General features: G+C 47.4%; 1 pseudogene; it reads left to right on the forward strand.

Moving 5' to 3' along the window:
* Positions 1-512: 512 nt before the first annotated feature.
* On the forward strand, positions 513-17,923 carry LOC136543571 (probable potassium transporter 9; annotated as a pseudogene).
* The last annotated feature ends 908 nt before the right edge of the window (positions 17,924-18,831 follow it).

Consider the following 18,831-nt stretch of genomic DNA (forward strand, 5'->3'; position numbering starts at 1 on the left):
AGCTATACTGTGTACAGGCCATTTCGGCCTAGCAACGCACACGTGGCCCAGCTCATGGAGCCCAACGCGCGCGCCCCAAGCGGCCCAGCCGCATGGCCCTTTTTTTTGGCCAATCCTTTTCTGTTGGCCCAACGGCCAAAACGGCTCGTGGTCCCTGGCTTCCCAGGCCGCAACGTGGGCCTGGGCCGAGAAACTCCAAACTCGCCTGGGCCAATTTTGGCCCGAGCGCTCCTGGCCATTGATCTCAGGGCAACGAGATCCGATGGCTCAGCACACATTTTGGAGGAATAAAAATCCAGCAGCGGCGGCGATCCCCTGAAACCCTAACTCCCATTTCTCTTTTGCTTTTCTTCAGCGCAGCCGTGGTGGCCAGAGGATGGCGGCGCCGCCGCCCGGCCACCTCGCCAGTGAGGAGATGCCCCACCGCAATAGATCCGCATCCCCTCCCTCATTTCTTTCTCCCGTTCCTCTCTCCACCCAGCAGTAGAGCGGCGGCCGCCCATGGCTGGCCGATGGAGGAAGAAGATGGCGGCGCCGCCGCGGGACCCCTCGCCGGCGCGCGCGCTCGCCTGAGACTGAGCGTGCCGCCGTCGAGTGGCCTTCGATGGTGCCTTGAGTTGGGCGGAGCCCGCGCGCTCGAGGTTAGGCACGGCTCCCCCTTCTCTGCTGTGAGCCCGAGCCCATGGCTCGGCTATCTCTCCCGCACGCCGCCACAGAGACGGCTGGCGACGGTGATGGGATGGCCGGGCCCCATGTAGGCGTGCCCCTGATGACCGTCCCCTTTCTGTTAGGGTTAGGGTTTCTCTTTCTTGATCCGATTCAAAATCGGACCAACTTCTTTGGATTTCTTTCGATTTTTTTTGTGATCTAGATCCACGTACTAGATAGGCTGTCTCTGATACCATTGTTAAAAACATTTAGGATCTCTAGCAGTAGATCTAGGAGGGATACACATGGATTCAGAATAACACATGCACATGTAAACCTAGAACACTACACCGAGAGGGAGATAGAGAGACAGAGGGGTGTGAGGAGAGTGAAGAGTTCACAGACCAGTGGATCCCGTGGAGTTGGAGCTCGATCCGGCCATCGCTGGTTCGTTGATGGCGGTAGCACACGGGTAGCGATGGTCGGTGAAGAGAGGCGACGCAGTGGAGACAGTGATGCAGTATAGTGGCGACAGGGATGACGGTGGCGGTGGAGGCGCTTCCCGTCACTTGCTGCGCCCCTCACTAGATCGGGTTTAGGGTTTGTCGGTGGGAGTACGGCTCACGGTGAACCTTGTACTGAGAGCCACCGGCCCCCACATCTTTATATAGCGCAGTGTGACAGGGGCCAGACGGTGATGCAGTGCAGTGGCGACGGGGATGACGGTGGCGGCGGAGGCGCTTCCTATCACTGGCTACGCCCCTCACTAGATCGGGTTTAGGGTTTGTCGGTGGGAGTATGGCTCACGATGAACCTCGTACTGAGAGCCGCCGGCCCCCACCTCTTTATATAGCGTAGTGTGACAGGGGCCCTCCAGCCATAGATGGGCTGGGCGCCCCCGATCAGGGCGCGGATCAAAGGCCCATCAAGCCATTGGACTTAATGGTGGAGAGATCATTCCAACAAAAATGACCTTTTTCAGTGCACAATAATGCTCATTGAGACGCTTCCAAGTCAGATTTACTATTGTTGTGCATACTATGATAGTATATAGCTCCGTTCGTGTGCCCTTAAACCTGGCTTGATCCGCTTTTTTTTTTATCCGGAACAGTGTTTTCCTCTCACAAATTTCTCTAGATTCATCCATATTTTTTTAGATTTCTCCTCTAGATTCATCCAGATTTCTTCAGATTTCTCCAGAATTCCTCAAGCGAACGAGGCCATAGAAGAAACAAAACATACCGAAAGGTCAATTGGGCATTACAATGACAAAACATGTAATATGTGCTGCCAGCGAGGACGATAAGGCTCAAGCATGGAGCGTTTTGCCATGCTTGGTGATGGTGTCCAGGTAGCGGTGATGTGCTGCTACCTCGTCCACGTGGGTATTTTTTTTAGAGAACATAGTACAACCAATGGTTATTATTGTCAGTGGCGATTAGAGTTTACCAAATTGATGGTCATATCCTTTTGAAAATTTCTAAGTTTTATCTTTATTTTTCTAGCACGCATTGTGAGAATTAATGTGGAGTCTATGCTAAAGGGCCTTCAATTAGTAATAGTAAGATATTCCTTGCTAATTTTGAAAATAAACAAGTGAGGTGATCGACATAACCTTCATTGTCAAAGGAATTTCAACTATTTATACCAATGGAGGGTGGACGTGTAAGTGGTGATTAATGTAATAATGTGAGTATGTGGTTTCTCCAAATGAATGAAAAGATCATATTTGAAAGCTGGGACAGAAAGGTGAATTTCAATTTATTTGTTCCATTTGCATGGTGTGTTGCCATATATGGGAAATCTGTCTAGTGGACACTTAGTTTTCAGGAATTTGGCTGTTGCATTAGTGTGCTGTCCCTTTACATACGATTTCTTTTGGTTTCTCTGCTCTCTTTTCAGAGCATCATCTAGTCCTTTTAATATGGCTAAATGAAATTCTGTTTAGAGTGAAATACATCGTGGGTCTTTAAACTTTTCCTGCATTCTCATGTGGGTCCATAGACTATTAAAGTGATCATATGTGTCATTCATTTTTTTTTTCAGTTGGTTCATTCCAAGTTTACTCTAGGTCCAATTATGGACTTAAATTCATACTTCAAATAAACTACTTGAAAAGTTTTTTTTGTGACGACGAACTACTTGAAAAGTTGAAGGACCTTGATAATCACTTTAAGAGTTTATGGACCTAGATGAGAATACGGGGAAAGTTTATAGACTATTGAAATATAAAGTGGATTGCCCGCTTTCCCTGGCCCCATCAACTTAAGCTTTTGTGTTGAAAAAGATGGTGCATGCAACTCAATATGGTAGAGTTTGAATGCTGGCTAGTGTAATTAAATAAAAATAATTGTTTCTCACTTCTATTCTACGTGTGAGGCTAAGTGAGCATCCACATGGGGGCGGTGTTGATATATAAAGTGAATTGCCTGCCTTAAGAAGCGAACTAAAAAAATCTCGTCTCTATTCATTGTTCAATTTACAAACTCATATCATGTCCAGCAGAGCATATCATTGCAGATATGCTATTTCTTACAAATGAAGAGTTCTTTGGTCTCTCAGTATTAGTGTGTGGCGTTTAACGCCATATAAAAGTTTGTAGAGGCCGGTTCCTTTAACCTCGACTTCATAAAACTTTGTAGAAGTTTGAGGGCCAATTAGACGAGGGTGTTAAAGAGACCAGCCTCTACACTATTTGTTTATATCATCAAGAGCATCATATAATAGAAGGTCTTCTAAAGGCTCGCCTTTTAATTTAATCTTATTAAAGAATGGAATTCATCATTATTGGATTGTTTCTCAAATATGATCTTCCTAAACCTTCGCACTCATCCAAGAAAGGCCACAGGCAACCTCATATAATAAAATGAAAAATATCTTGATTCTTCTATCATGCATTGGAAAAGGTGAGGATTTAATATATGGTTTCTATAAATTATCATGTATAAAAATTTGTGTAACCATAAGATAAAATAATGCAAAATAAAGAAACAAACATTAAATTAACATCCACTTATGATATTCCTTCAACAAAACTATTTTCAATTACTTTAGGAGCTAAACTCAAATACCAATTGAGATGAACATGAGACGTTAGTGGCGGATCTAAGATGAAAGTTTGAGGGGGTGGCTGAAGTCGTCATCTTCAGCCTCCAGCCTCCGGCCTCTCCTAAAACTAAAAAATGAAGGGAGTTTCATTAGCCTCAGGCCCCTAACATTTACCGGATCAATCTAATTCATAGACCGAAAAAAGAATTATGGTAATAACAAGTAGTTAAACAGGGCCAAAACTAATTAGCACTAGATCCTAAATGTTAAATGGCAAACAATCGGTCACTTGTCGTTTAGCCTCGGACAAAATGGTCATTTAAACGGTAGATGATTAAACGAAAACATCATACCACTATGTAGCATTTAAATTTTAAATGTTGACCAAACTCGCTAATGCCAATTGAAGATCAAATTTGAAGGATTAAACAAGAAAAAGCACTGATTTCAATTAACTAGCTAATTAGAGTGTGTGGTATGGGGACAAATTAATGTTTGATAAGCAATAACAAAAACAAAAAGACATGGAGAAAATATTAGAAAGCCCTAATTTTTATTTATCTGAAATACTATTAGATATTAATATGGAGTAAGAACAAAAAAATTATAGTACTAATAGTATCATTTACTAACTAATTAGATAATTAAGTACCTAATTTAGTGTCACACCCGATTTTAAAGATAAAAGGGGATGCAAAATCTTATGTGCGCCCAGAGATCAGTCACACACATAAGCCGACAAATTATAAATAGTATAATCACAAGTGTTTATTACATCACGAATAATAAGACAGAGTCTTCACATAAATGTAGCAAAAGTATAAAGAAAAGATCTCTCGCGGAAGCTCCATATCATAGGGACGTCAACTGGTTGACCACAAGTCTAGTAATCCTCAGGAAAGTTATCATTACCATAGCCATCTGTTACCCATCCAGGATTTTTATCCAAATAATAAAAATAAACAAGCGTAAGTACATGTCGTACTCAACAAGTGTAACATGGGGTTCATGAGGCTCAAAAGGCTTGACACTGGTTTGACAGCATTCAGCTTTTCATTGTCACAATTTTAGCATAAGAGTAGCAACAAGTTGTTTCAATCCCAAAGCAAAACACATGATCAATGTAAACATGAATAATGAATAGCATAAACCAATAATTCTTAGTGATAATCTATTCCATAAGGGTTCTAAGGCCGCTCGTGATCATGAGCACGGCTGATATACTAGTTTTACACTCTGCAGAGGTTGTACACTTTCACTATAAGTCGTGATTTATCCTTTCGCCCGAGCTCGCGAGCCTCTTAACCCACTACCAAGGAAGGTCAACAGGGTTTACTATGAAGACTTTCAAAGGCTCGTCTAACAAGTTAGGGCCATTAGATTCACTCGGCAAATAGATATAGAGCCCCCCTTCCCAATGGCACATTGATGCGCAGCCTATACTCATGGGGACAAAGGCCGCACTATACCCGATTCAGCAAGCCATTCTTACACCAATAAAGGTAACCACTAACAAGCTAGAAAAGGTCCTCATACTAAGCTAAAGCCAGAGCCATGTAACCCTCACAGTTGTACTGTAAGTCCCAGATGATCACTTACAGATAAGTCCTTAGGGAGAGGAATCTAGAGCACCATAAAAACAGCCCAATGCTCTAGCCCCTTTGTTCCATGTTGCTAAAAAGCATCTTTTAGTGTTTACTGCATAATCCATTAGTCAAGTTACAAGATCATGGCTTTAGTTGAGCACTAGCATCATACTATCCAATGCATATCCCATAGGAGACAAGGTATAAGTTTAATTATAGGGAATCCCTATCAAGGTGACACATACAATATGAATTAAATGTATTAAGGTTAATAGGAAACAAGGATGATCCCATGCTATACTTGCCTTAAACAAAATGCTCCTGCTGATCCTGCTCATCAAAGTAATACTCTTGGTCTCCCACGAATTGCTCACCGTCTATACTCGATAATCACAACAACATACAAGCATCCAAAAGCAATAATGCATAGCAAACAAAAGCTATATATTAAAACAGTACACCAATCAGCATAAAATTAAGATGAAAAGTTTGTAAAACGAATCTACGTCTCACTACGAACACACAGATGCGAAGATCACAATAATAGATTAAATCTAACCTCATATTTTCAAAGTTGAAAACATACTTGACAATACTATGAACATGTAGATTATGTAATTATGAACCTAACGCAAGTTGAACGGACCAAATCAGAGTTAAAACAAAGATTTTATGGCCTATAGAAGGTAGTGGCAATTTCGTAAATAGATGAAACTTGATTTTTGAATTTAAAATAATTAAAATCTGTTTTTAAACCGAACCAGGGACTGCGGGCATGAAAATGAAGAAATACAGGGGCTTTTTAACAAAATTGCAGGGACAGCGGGTTGAGATCAAAATAATTATAAGGGTCTTTTTGCAAAATGACAGGCGAAGGGGTATCTTAAGATCTAGACCGTTGGATTGGAATCGGATGGTTGGAAACAATCTAGAGAGAGAGATAGCGGACGATGAGTCCGGTGGTGAGCCGAGGCGATGACGCGATTGATGGAACCTCGCCGGAGTTGGGCAAATCAGGGACTCCGGCCACCGTTTGGCTCGGGAGGAGGTCGGGGTGCAAGAGGAGCTCAAGACGAACTCGATGGAGGGGATTAGGGTGGTAGAGACGGCTTAGGGGTGATGCGGTGCTAGATAGGATGGCTTGAGCTCCCCGAAGTGATTGGGGAAAGCGGGTAGGGCTTTGATTAAGCTCAAGTTATGGCTCTAGAAGCTATCTTGGGCCATGGCGAACTCACCTAGGCAATCAATAGCAACTAAAAACGAGCAGAGACTGCGGGCAGCGGGCTGTGGCCACAGCAAAGCTACAGTGGCATGGGAAAAGTCAGAACAAAGGGAGAAAGAGGGATTAAAGGGGTTCAACATAATCACGAAGTCCATGCGAAGCTCATAGATGAGCTTACCTTGAAGATGGATCAGCTAATCGGTAAGGTAGCGACAAACTTCTTCTCGACGACTCGGACAGCGGCGCTAGGGCACATGATGGCTTAGTGGCTTGTTCTAGGGTTCAGTGAGGGTAGAGCAATGATGGGGGCTTAGTATTTATGAACCACATGGCGTAGGGAGCACGCCACCGCAGGGGCTCGTAGCGGAGGTGGACACGGTCACGGCGGCACGGTGTCCTGCTCGGACACGAGCTGGAGGAAGATGACATGGCTAACAAGTGGACCTAGGTTGCCAGCGAGATAGGAGATGCAGTCCACGGTGTCAGCGAGAGGCAAGGGCATGCGGTTTGCTGGGCCATGTACTAGGCCACTGCGGGAAGGAGCAGGAGTGAGGTGAGGCGGGCCGCGCGGGTAGCACAAGTCCACCGTGAGGGTGTCTCAGAGGCTCTATTTATCCATAGCATACCTCATGAAGGCGAATAGGTTATTCTGGAGTCCTCAGTATCTCTCTAACTCTCAAGCTCTGGAGCCTATAGTCATGGCCTCTAAAAGCAAAGTGTATGAATCTGTGCCTAGGGTCAATCCACAGAGAGGAGTAGAACTCATGAACCCATGATGGAAAATAGTGACCTGTCCATCCAAGAAGATCTGTCAACCCTGGCAGATAAGAGAGATGAGGATGGATCTGCTCACCTATAGGCTATAGCTGCAACTAATGACTCTATGGAGCAGACCTACTGAGATCTAAAGGCAACACCACTTTTGAGATATGCATTATAGAAGTCCTCCTATAACATAGTGTAGAAGTGCTCTGAGGCACGCCCATCCCGCCTCAGCAGAAACCTGTCCTCAAACTACACAAACCGTAGCTACTGCAACTGTCTAGCTATGGCTGCTCTTAGGTCAAGGTGAATCCCCAAAGGCAGACCCTATGGTTTGGGAGGTGGACGAGAGCCCCTCCTCTGTATCTCAGGCCTCGGTGATACCTGAGTATGTGTGCGACTGGAGCATCGAAGTTGTGGCTGTGCTGCCTACTCTGTCTCCTCAACATGCTCTCCCTACGGAGTGCCCTCTGTCTGCTCTGCCGGCTATGTCTGCTGCTTAGTCTCCCCCTGAGTCTGACTCTCATCTAAAGAGACATGTCGTCCTCCAAGCATGATAGTCCTAGGTGGACTACCAACACTAGTCTCAAACCTCTCAATGGCAGCCCTCTAAGCTGGTGACAACTGATCACCTATATGAATGCCACTCCAAGCTCCACCTCTCTTAGCTCGCTCTACGGCGGCTACCACTACCGTTGCTCTCTCTGTCTCAACATCAGCGAACTTGTGCTTCTTCATTGTAGTCTTTTTTGCCTTTCCTTTTTGCTGAGCAGTCAGGCGAGGCGGAGGCCTTGGATCCTCATCATCGGGACCACCTCCAGCATTCTTGCAACGTGCCATCTCTAAAGTTGATGAGAGTCACTGCCACTGATAGGAAACAACTACCAACTGACACTCATGAGGCTTAGCCTCAATTCATACTCACGGGCTTGGCCCCGAGTTTACTGACAACTGCCAAATCAACCATAAGAGCACTGACTCGCTGCACGATGGAATAGATAGGGAATATAAATAATCACAATATTCATCTAGAGATGAGAAACCCTAAGAAGCAAGCAGTAGAAGCAAAATTGAAATCGATGGCTTGCTACCTGTTGAAATTCGATGATCCAACGACCGACAAGCAAAGGAGAGGATCATGGGGTTCCACTAGAATCAACAAAGTTATGCCTAGGGCTAGGGTTTGGCATTGTGAAGCGGTGTGACGGTCGAGAGGGTGCGGTAGTCCAATGCTGGCATGGGCGTAGGCACGGCGAGGTAGGTGATGGCACTAGTGTGCGGCGTGGAGTGCGATGGCGTTGTGGAGGCGCAGGTGCAGCATAGCAGTAAAGGCACATGCACGGCATGGTAGACGTGAGTGCAGGCATGGCGGTGCGAGGTAGGCGTGGAGTAGGCATTGCTAGGGTAGGCATGGGTGCAAGCGAGGTAGGCGCAGGCATAGTGGTGACGTAGTCGGAGTGGGTGTAGCGGCGCAACGGCGAAGGCAGGCACGGGCACGGGCTTAGTGGCACGGTGACGCGGCGGCGTGAGGCAGGCATGACTAAGGCAAGACATAGGTGTGGGTGATGGAGGCACAGGCGGCATGGATGACCTAGGTGCGGGCAAGATGAAGCACGATTTAAGGTGGCCCTGTGTGATAGACAAGGAAAGGAAAACGAATCTAGATCCACTCAGATTCAACTGATCGGACGCACCGGTGGCAATGACCGGACGCTACCACCTAGAGTCCGGTCAACAACAGAGAGGTCCAAAACCCCTCAAGTCACGACCGAAGGCGTCCGATTACCCTTGATCAGATGCAGGACACAGTCCGATCGATCCTGACATCTTCTTCTTCGTTTGACCAGACGTAGAGCCATCTTCACACTAGATGCTAGAGGAACACTGTTTAGTGTCCAGTCACTCTTGTGCTATATTTGTTCACCTCCTGTGAACTAACCAGATGCTGGAAGCAGAGTCCGGTCGCCATTTTTAGCAGATCTTCAAAGTTCCTTCACGCTGCCTTTTCCCAATCAAGTCCCAACTTCAATAAGACACAAATAAACACCAATTGGGACTGATGTGAGAGACCTCTCTCAAACCCTCAAAATTTTCAAAATATTTTGCCTTAAGCTATAATTATTTTTAAGAAAATATGCAATAAAAAGGGCGAGGAGCACCATGTGACCACACAAGAGGGTTTTATGACCAATAGGAGCTTCAAATGCTCTCCCAATTTGTGGACAAACACAGCGGGTGCTCAAAAGATAACCGAAAAGAAATGACAAAGCAACACACATGCACATGCAATGCAATACTTGAAAGTAATTCTAGTTGCTTGTCAAGTTTGATCCAAGGTTAAGCTTCTTCACATGCTTTTTGGCGGTTATCTTAACCATGTTAGACAAGCCCTAAGTGCATTACTAAAAATTAAACATGTTGTATATTACAATGCAATGCAAGAGACAACACAAGCTTATTTTTTAGTGAAGTTACTAAAGTCAAGCACATTGAGCTCATTCCTCAACCGACACAATGTAGCCTCATCTAGCGGTTTAGTGAAGATATCCGCCAATTGATCCTCGGTCCTTACACCTTCTAGTGATATATCATTTTTAGCAACATGATCTTTAAGAAAATGATGGTGGATATCTATGTTCTTGGTGCGAGAGTGTTGAACTAGATTATTAGCAAGCTTTACCGCGCTCTCATTCTCACACTAGAGAGGTACCTTTTCTAGAACTACACCATAGTCTAGCAAAGTTTGCTTCATGTAAAGAATTTGTGCACAACAAGCACCCATGGTAATGTATTCTGCCTCGGCGGTGGACAAAGACACACTATTTTGTTTCTTGGAGGTCCAAAACACTAGTGATCTACCAAGCAAATGGCATCCTTCGGATATGCTTTTTCTATCAATTTTGCAACCGGCATAATCTGAATCGAAATAGCCAACTAGTTGGAATATAGCTCCTTTGGGATACCAAAGACCAATGTGAATTCTATATATGCTTCCATGTGAATTTTCCAATAAGAAAAATCATCTCCCTCAAAGATAGGAGGGGGTCCATCCCTATAGGACATCTTGCTCTAGGCGGTTAAGCCTAATTTAGCAAGCACGAGGCTCCGATACCAATTGAAATGATCAAGATGCCCAAGAGGGGGGGGTGAATTGGGCTAATTCTAAATTCTTTACAATAATTAAGCCCTACACTTAGCCCACTTCACCCCTTGTGTCTAGAATGTGTTTCTGTTGACCTCACGCACAAAAGTTTTATACCCTAGGTTCCAATCCTACTCTAGCATGACAATTCTAGGAATGTAAAGACATAAAATGAATTGCTCAGATGTAAATGTACAAAGTAAAGAGAGGGAAAGGAATGCGGCAATATTTTTCCAAGGTATCGGAGAGTCACCACTCCTCACTAGTCCTCATTGGAGAACCTGCGCAAGGGTGTAGCTCCCCCTTGATCCATGCAAGGATCAAGTGCTCTCTATGAGCTGATTCTTCGACACTCCGTCACTATGAATCACCCACAACCGCTCACAACTTGACTTGGGTCATTTACAAGCTCTATCGAATGATCACAAAGCTCCCAATCACCACCGAGCCGTCTAGGTGATGGTGACCACCAAGAGTAACAAGCACAAACTCTCACTTGACCACGACAAGCCTAATGAGAAGGGTGGATGCATGCTTGCTACCCTCTATGCACTAATGAGGTCCTTAATCTTGGATTCTCAAATCTAAATCACCTCACTAGGCTCTTGCTCTCCCTTGCACTCCAAAGGTGTTTGTTAGCTGAACAAATGGGCAAGAGACCTCCCATGGATGAGTGAAGTAAGTATTTATACCCCTCATTCAAAACATAATGTTTGGAGGCTGAGTCAGCATTCTGTGGGTTGACCGGACGCTCCGATCAGGGTGACCGGACGCTCCGATCAGGGTGACCGGACGCTCCGGTTAGTTATACCCGCCACTGTGTCAGAAAGAGCCATTAAGCACTGACCGGACTCTGACCAGCGTCCGGTCAGCACTGACCGAACGCGGCCGGTCAAGAAAAACCCTTTCTAGAACCTTACTGATGTTGACCGAATGCTGGCACCTAGAGTCCGATCACTTTACTGTTCAGCGTCCGGTCATGTACCGAATTCTAACCAGCGTCCGATCATCACTGACCAGACACGTCTGGTCAAGAAAAACACTCTCTGAAACCTTACTACCGAACGTTGGCACCTAGAGTCCGGTCACTTCACTATTTAGCGTACGGTCAGTACCAGATGGCTATAGTTGATCAAATGAACTGACTGGACTCACCCTCCAGCGTCCGGTCACAACCAGACCAGCGTTTGGTCTATCATTTTACCCTCCATTCACTTTCAACTCGAAATCATATATGAATGAAGTTTACTCCAATTGATCTTAGGGCTATTCCTGAGCTACCTAGTGCTAGGTTTGACAAGTGTGCACCACTCCTAACCCACTAGACACACCTAGGTCAAGCTACTAGTCCATACCCCCCCTTAATAGTACGGCCAAAGGAAAAACAAGGTCCTAAACTACTCTAAGTGTCTCTCCAACACCAAGCGACACTTAGAACTAGTCCGTCCTTAACCTTGTTGTCCATCCTTTAAAAACCAAAACGATTTTCATCGATAGGGGCATGACAACCATGATTGCCTAATCAATTGCCATTACCATGACCTAACTCAAACTGCCTCTGCAAAACAACTAGGGGCCTAGATGCTTTCAATCTCCCCCTTTTTGGTGATTGATGACAACACAACCTCGAGTATGTAGAAGAGATAAGTGAGGTTTTCAACATGCTTGGTTCATATAAGGTTTTGACAATAAGAGCAAAGGGGTTAGACATGCTTATATGACCCAAGCCAACATGGTGTACTCAATAGATATGATTTAAGCATGAGTACATGAAGTAAAGCTCATTTGAATCAGAGTAAAACACAGAAGCAAAGCAAATGACCATAACCAAGTGACATGACATATTTATAAATTAATGTAGAGAGCATGCATTTCACACAAGTCTCACCATCACATGTAAATAAGACAATGCATGAAAGTAAACATGACTGCATGAAGTCTCACACAAAAGAAATGAATCACATGCTCCCCCTAGATCTAAAATACTCGCTCCCTCTCCCCCTTTAGCATCAAGCACCAAAACCTAAGGGTCGAATGGTGGGATAGGAGCAGATGAGTCGGGGGCTGAGGTGCAGTGAGAGATCTGGAACTGAGCTGCTTCATCCTTTGACCCTAAACTCTTAGCGGTCTGACCCTCTATAGCTAGAAGTGAAGGTAAAACAATCTAGGTCTGCTCAGTAACCGGCGTGGCCTGTGACTCTAGTAGTGTCACTGTAGGAAGTGGAGCCACATCTACCTCTGTCGCTATCACTGAAGCCTCAAGTGTAGGAGTGACTGTCTAAGATGGCTCGGACGATGCAATAGATGATGGAATCATCTTGGTAGTCGTGGTCACTAGAGCAACTAGGGTAGGGATAGGGACCTGTAGCTCTGGAGGAGTAGGCTACCTTGTAAGCTCACTGAAGGTAGCACCGAGAATCCTAGAGACTGGGGTGTCCATCGCTAACACTGAAGAACTCTGAGACGGAGTGAAGCCCGTAACAATAGGAGTAAAGTGAGGACCCTGAGCTATCACTAGTCAAGCAAACCACTGGAACACCTTCTCTGTAGGTGAAGCAAACTAAGTAGCTGATTGTCCCTGACTCTGAAGCCCACTGGGTTGTACAACTAGAGTCACTGGAGTGGTGGTAGCACACTGTCCTATCTAAGGTGTAGACTGTTGAGGAGCAACCTGAATAGCAGTGAATACATGCTGCATGAAGCCAAGTAACTGCTGCTAAATCATAAGTTGTTGCTGCATGGCCTGCTGCTGCCTTTGAAACTCATCCTGTCGAGCCTGAACCTGAGCAAGTGCAGCTGCTATCTCCTATGCTTGGCGTGCTTGGCCCTACCGCATCTGCTCAAGTACAGCTAGAAGCGCTGGCTCTGTCTACGGTGGCTATGGTGGAGTAGAGCTAGAGCCACTTGCCTCTCTGTCGTGTGGTCGAGGAGCCATCTATGGAATCGGTTGATAGTCATCATCAGAGCTATCACTTGGATCACTCTCGACCACATCCTCTAGCTGTGCATCAAGCTCCTCCTCCTCTATCGCTGCAATGCCCCTGATGATCTTATCTTGCTGAGATGCTATCTCTGGTACCTCTAGGCGATGGCTCGGCTGGTGAAGTGTCCTAGCACGACTATGACATAGCATCTAGGTCATGTCATATGGTAGAAACTCGGTAGTAGCACCTGTGTACTCTGCCATTGTTTCAGGAGATTTCTATGTAACTGCCTTTCGGATTAGGAAAGTGATCTAATGAGCAAAAGGCAGCTAATGGTGACCTCTGAAGCCCTCTGCTAGTGTATCCTCCATCTTTGAAAGTATCACATCCCAAATATCAAAGACAGTTTGAGACACCAGAGAATGCACTAACCATAGCTAAATGCAAGTCAACCCCTCATGGTAACCCATGCTCAGGAGGAGAGTCCTCCTCATAATAGCATCAAGGAACCGAGCTGTAGGTGTAAGGTCACGTGGTGTCTAGCTTGACCCCTCGCCAAACAGCTCTATGAAGCATGGTCTGATAAGATCTGTAGGTGGCACAAGTCCGCCGTGAGGGCGTCTCAGAGGCTCTGTCTATCCATAGCATATCTCATGAAGGCGAATAGGTGACTTTGGAATCCTCAGTATCTCTCGAACTCTCAAGCTCTGGAGCCTATAGTCACGACCTCTAAAAGCAAAGTGTATGAATCTTTGCCTAGGGTCAATCCACAGAGAGGAGTAGAACTCATGAACCCATGATGGAACATAGCGACCTGTCCATCCAAGAAGATCTGTCAACCCTGGCAGATAAGAGAGATGAGGACGGATCTGCTCACCTGTAGCTGCAACTAATGACTCTATGGAGTAGACCCGCTGAGATCTAAAAGCAACACCACTATTGAGATATGCATTATAGAAGTTCTCCTACAACATAGTGTAGAAGTGCTCTGAGGCACACTCATCCCGCCTCGGTGGAAACCAGTCCTCAAACTGCACAAATCATAGCTGCTGCACCTGTCTGGCTATGACTGCCCTCAGGTCAAGTTGAATCACCAGAGGCGGACCCTGTGGTCTAGGAGGTGGACGAGAGCCCCTCCTCTGTGTCGTAGGCCTCGGTGACACCTGAGTACGTGTGCGACCGGAGCGTCAAAGCTATGGCTGTGCTGCCTGCTCTGTCTCCTCAACATGCTCTCCCTACTGAGTGCCCTCTGTCTACTCTGTCGGCTGTGTCTGCTACTCAGTCTCCTCCTGAGTCTAACTCTCATCTAAAGAGACATCGTCCTCCAAGCATGATAGTCTCAGGTGGACAACCAACACTAGTCTCAAACCTCTTGATAGTAGCCCTCTGAGCTTGTGACAACTGATCAACTTTACGAACTCCACTCCTAGCTCCACCTCTCTCGGCTCGCTCTACGGCGGCTGCCACTGCTGCTGCTCACTCTGTCTCGACATCAGTGAACTTGCGTTTCTTCGTTGTAGTCTTTTTCGCCTTTCCTTTTTGCTGAGCAGTTAGATGAGGTGGAGGCCTTGGATCCTCATCATCAGGACCACCTCTGGCATTCTTGCAACGTGACATCTCTGAAGCTGATGACACTCGTGAGGCCTGGCCTCAATTCGTACTCGTGGGCTTGGCCCTGAGTTTACTGACAATAGTCAAATCAACCACAAGAGCACGGACTCGCTGCACGATGGAATAGATAGGGAATATAAATAAGCATAATATTCATCTAGAGATGAGAAACCCTAAGAAGCAAGCAGTAGAAGCGAAATCACAGAGGCTGCGTCAAGGCAAAGCAAATCTGTGCAGGAAGCGTGGCCGTCCGATCGATAGAAAAAGAGTTGGACTATTACGCCCTCGGGTCAAGTGGTTCGGCTCAAAATAGCTAGAGGCATTCTGGAGACCGTGTAATAGCTTATAAATAATAGATGGCTCTCCCAAACCATCCCATCTCTCTGCCACTCTTATTTTTTTTCTTTCTTCCTAGGTTTTTCTTCCTCCATAGTGTTTCTGAGAGGTTCCAGATCTGAATATTTTGTGTTGTATTCTCTAAGATGTGGAATGGGAAAGGAGGCCTAAATTCTCCAGGTGCCCTCTGGTATTCATCACTTTTGTGTGTCATTTTTGTTCCGAGGCTCTTACATGCGTGCCATTAAAAAAGTCTGTAATTACACAAAAGCCATTAAAAAATTGACCGCGCATAGGTGCCACTGCTCTAAACTTCTTTGTCTTACAAGCCATTCCATTCATGTTCCGTTTGTTTTTCGCCATTTGGTATGGGACCGACCAGTGAAATTGTCCATATTACCCAGCTGCCGCAACCTCGGCGCGGTTGTTTTGATTGTAGAGGGAGCCGTGGCGGACGCTTTCTGCTGCTGGCGTACCAGAGCCTCGGCGTGGTGTACGGCGACCTCAGCATCTCGCCGTTGTATGTGTACAAGAGCACCTTCGCCGAGGACATCACGCACTCAGAGGGCAACGAGGAGATCTACGGCGCCCTCTCCTTCGTCTTCTGGACGCTCACCCTCATCCCGCTCCTCAAGTACGTCACCATCGTCCTGCGCGCCGACGACAACGGCGAAGGTACATACGTGAGTCGACCACCGCTAGCTGCAGCCTACACCCTGACCCTGTAGTGCAGCACCACCAGCCAACTCTGTTCTGATCATCTCTTCTCTCTCCGGCATGCCCACAGGAGGCACGTTCTTGCTCTACTCCCTCATCTGTCGCCACGCCAATGTCAGCCTCCTCCCCAACCGACAGGTCGACGACGAGGAGCTCTCCACCTACAGGCTGGAGCGCCCGCCCGAGGCCACCGGGAGGTCCAGCATCAAGGCCTGGCTTGAGAAGCATAAGAATCTGCACACCGCGCTGCTCGTCATGGTCATGATCGGCACCTGCATGGTCATCGGCGACGGCGTCCTCACGCCCGCCATCTCTGGTACGTACAGTCGGCGTCGCTCACCTTTAATTCTCTGTCTGTCCACCATGCCTTGCCTACTGCTTCGTCAGAATTATGCTGACGATGGTTCACTTCAGTTCAGATTCTGATCGACCTCTCTGCCTTTTCTTTTCCCTGCTTCTTCAGTGTTGGAGTGGATTAGAATGGACCACTCCAACACATGTGGATTGAGATGAATACATGTGCATCCAAACAAAGCCTTAGTGTGTAAGTAAATCTGAACTCTGAACTGATGAAGTCTGTCCTTTTTTTCAGCTTGCTTTCACTTCTTTGGTGTACCCTTCACTGATCCTGGGATACATGGGCCAAGCTGCTTATTTGTCCTAGCATCATAACCTTGACGCAAGCTACCAAATTGGATTCTACATTGCAGTTCCTGGTACGCCACACTACTACATGGTTGGTTTATTCTCACATCACACTACGCTTTCAGAGTTTCAGACATTCACAGGCTTTTGCCTCTGTGATGAATGCAGAGAGTGTAAGATGGCCGGTGCTAGTGTTGGCGATCTTGGCGTCGGTGGTCGGCAGCCAGGCCATCATCAGCGACACGTTCTCCATCATCAGCCAGAGCCAGTCTCTGAGCTGCTTCCCCAGGGTGAAAGTCGTGCACACGTCTGACAAAGTTCATGGCCAGATATACATCCCTGAGGTCAACTGGATCCTCATGGTCCTCTGCATTGCTGTCACTGTTGGTTTCCGTAACACCAAGCACATGGGAAACGCGTCTGGTGAGTAGAGTATCTTGCTTTCCTGGCACTGATGATCATGTGCAGAAAACTGATCCAACCATATACCTGAACTTTTGCTTCTGAATTGTTGTGCAGGCTTGGCCGTGATCACGGTGATGCTGGTGACGACGTGCCTCATGTCCCTGGTGATCATGCTGTGCTGGGACCGGTCTCCATGGCTGGCCCTCGCCTTCTTCCTCTTCTTCGGCTCCATCGAGGCGCTCTACTTCTCGGCGTCGCTGATCAAGTTCTTGGAAGGCGCGTGGCTGCCGATCCTCCTGGCGCTCATCCTGCTCGCCGTCATGTTCGTGTGGCACCACACGACGATCAAGAAGGACGAGTACGACATGCACAACAAGGTGACCCTGGAGTGGCTGCTGGTGCTGGGCGACAAGCTGGGCATGGTGCGCGTCCCTGGCATCGGCCTCATCTACACCGACCTCACCTCCGGCGTGCCAGCCAACTTCTCCCGCTTCGTGACCAACCTGCCGGCGTTCCATCGGGTGCTGGTCTTCGTCTGCGTTAAGTCCGTGATGGTGCCGCACGTGCTCCCCGCCGAGCGCTACCTCGTCAGTCGCGTCGGCCCACCGGGCCACCGCTCCTACCGCTGCATCGTGCGCTACGGCTACCGCGACGTGCACCAGGACGTGGACTCCTTCGAGACGGAGCTCGTTGAGAGCCTCGCCACGTTCATCAAGCTGGACGCGCTGTTCCGCTGCAGCGACGCCGGCGGCGGCGAGCAGCGGGACAGCAGCTACTACGAGCGCGAGAACTCGCTGACAGTCATCGGCCGCAACACGCTGCGGCGCCACATGAGCCTGGCTACGACGAATCCCACTCCCACGTCTATCGCGGGTAATATAGACAATTTCACTGTCGATTCCACGTCAAACGGTGAAAAACAAACGGAACATGAACAGAATGGTTTGTAAGGCAAAGAAGTTTAGAGCAGTTACACCTGTGTGCGTTCAATTTTTTTAATAGCTTATACGTAATTACAAACTTTTTAATGGCACACCGAAAAACCTCTTTTTGTTCCGTGTTCTTCATTTTTTTTTTCCTATTTTCGTTCTTGCTCGAATTTCTAGGATTCACGGAGTTACAGTTTAAATTGAGCGATGATCTTCTATGAGTAGCTTTCCATCTCCATGGTGAATCGATGTGCAAAGTTTGAGAGCTTTCGGTTTTGACTCTCGTGAGTTCCTTGAGTTTTCGGATCTGGGAAGGCTGTGTTCGTTCTTCTGCTCAGGCGCCAGGCAGGCATCGATGTCTGGACCCATGGATACCGGTGTAGTGTAGGAGCGTGCGGTGCAGCCCCCGACGCTCCCTTTCTGCTCGGCGCGGCGGCGTGCAGTCCCACCGCCCGCGGCTCTCCTTCTGCTCGAGTTCGTCGTGCTTTCGGTTCGTTCGCTCGGGAGCACTCGGCTCCTGTTCGGTCCTTTGTTCGTCGGTGTGGGGCTCCAGTGCGCCTGGCAGCAGCGCTACCAAAGCCGGCGTTCAGACGCCGTGCTCGCTCTCAGAAGCGGCGCTCTCCCTCGGTCCCAGGCGCTCCGGCCATCGGTGCTTGGAGCCCGTGCTCGCTGTTTCTGGCGTACGGTCCTCCGCTCCCAGCGTTGCTGACCCGCTGCGGTCCTTCGGCCCTGCGCTGTGCTTCTCCAGAGCCGACCGGTGAGCAGGCTTGCATCGCTCCTCTCCGTCTCGTCGGTGTTCATCGTTTGGATTTGCAGCTTGCCGAGCTCCCCTGCCCTGTTCGTGCATAGCAGCATT

Source organism: Miscanthus floridulus, chromosome 3 (assembly GCF_019320115.1).
Source record: "Miscanthus floridulus cultivar M001 chromosome 3, ASM1932011v1, whole genome shotgun sequence".
In the NCBI taxonomy this organism is placed as follows: Eukaryota; Viridiplantae; Streptophyta; class Magnoliopsida; order Poales; family Poaceae; genus Miscanthus; species Miscanthus floridulus.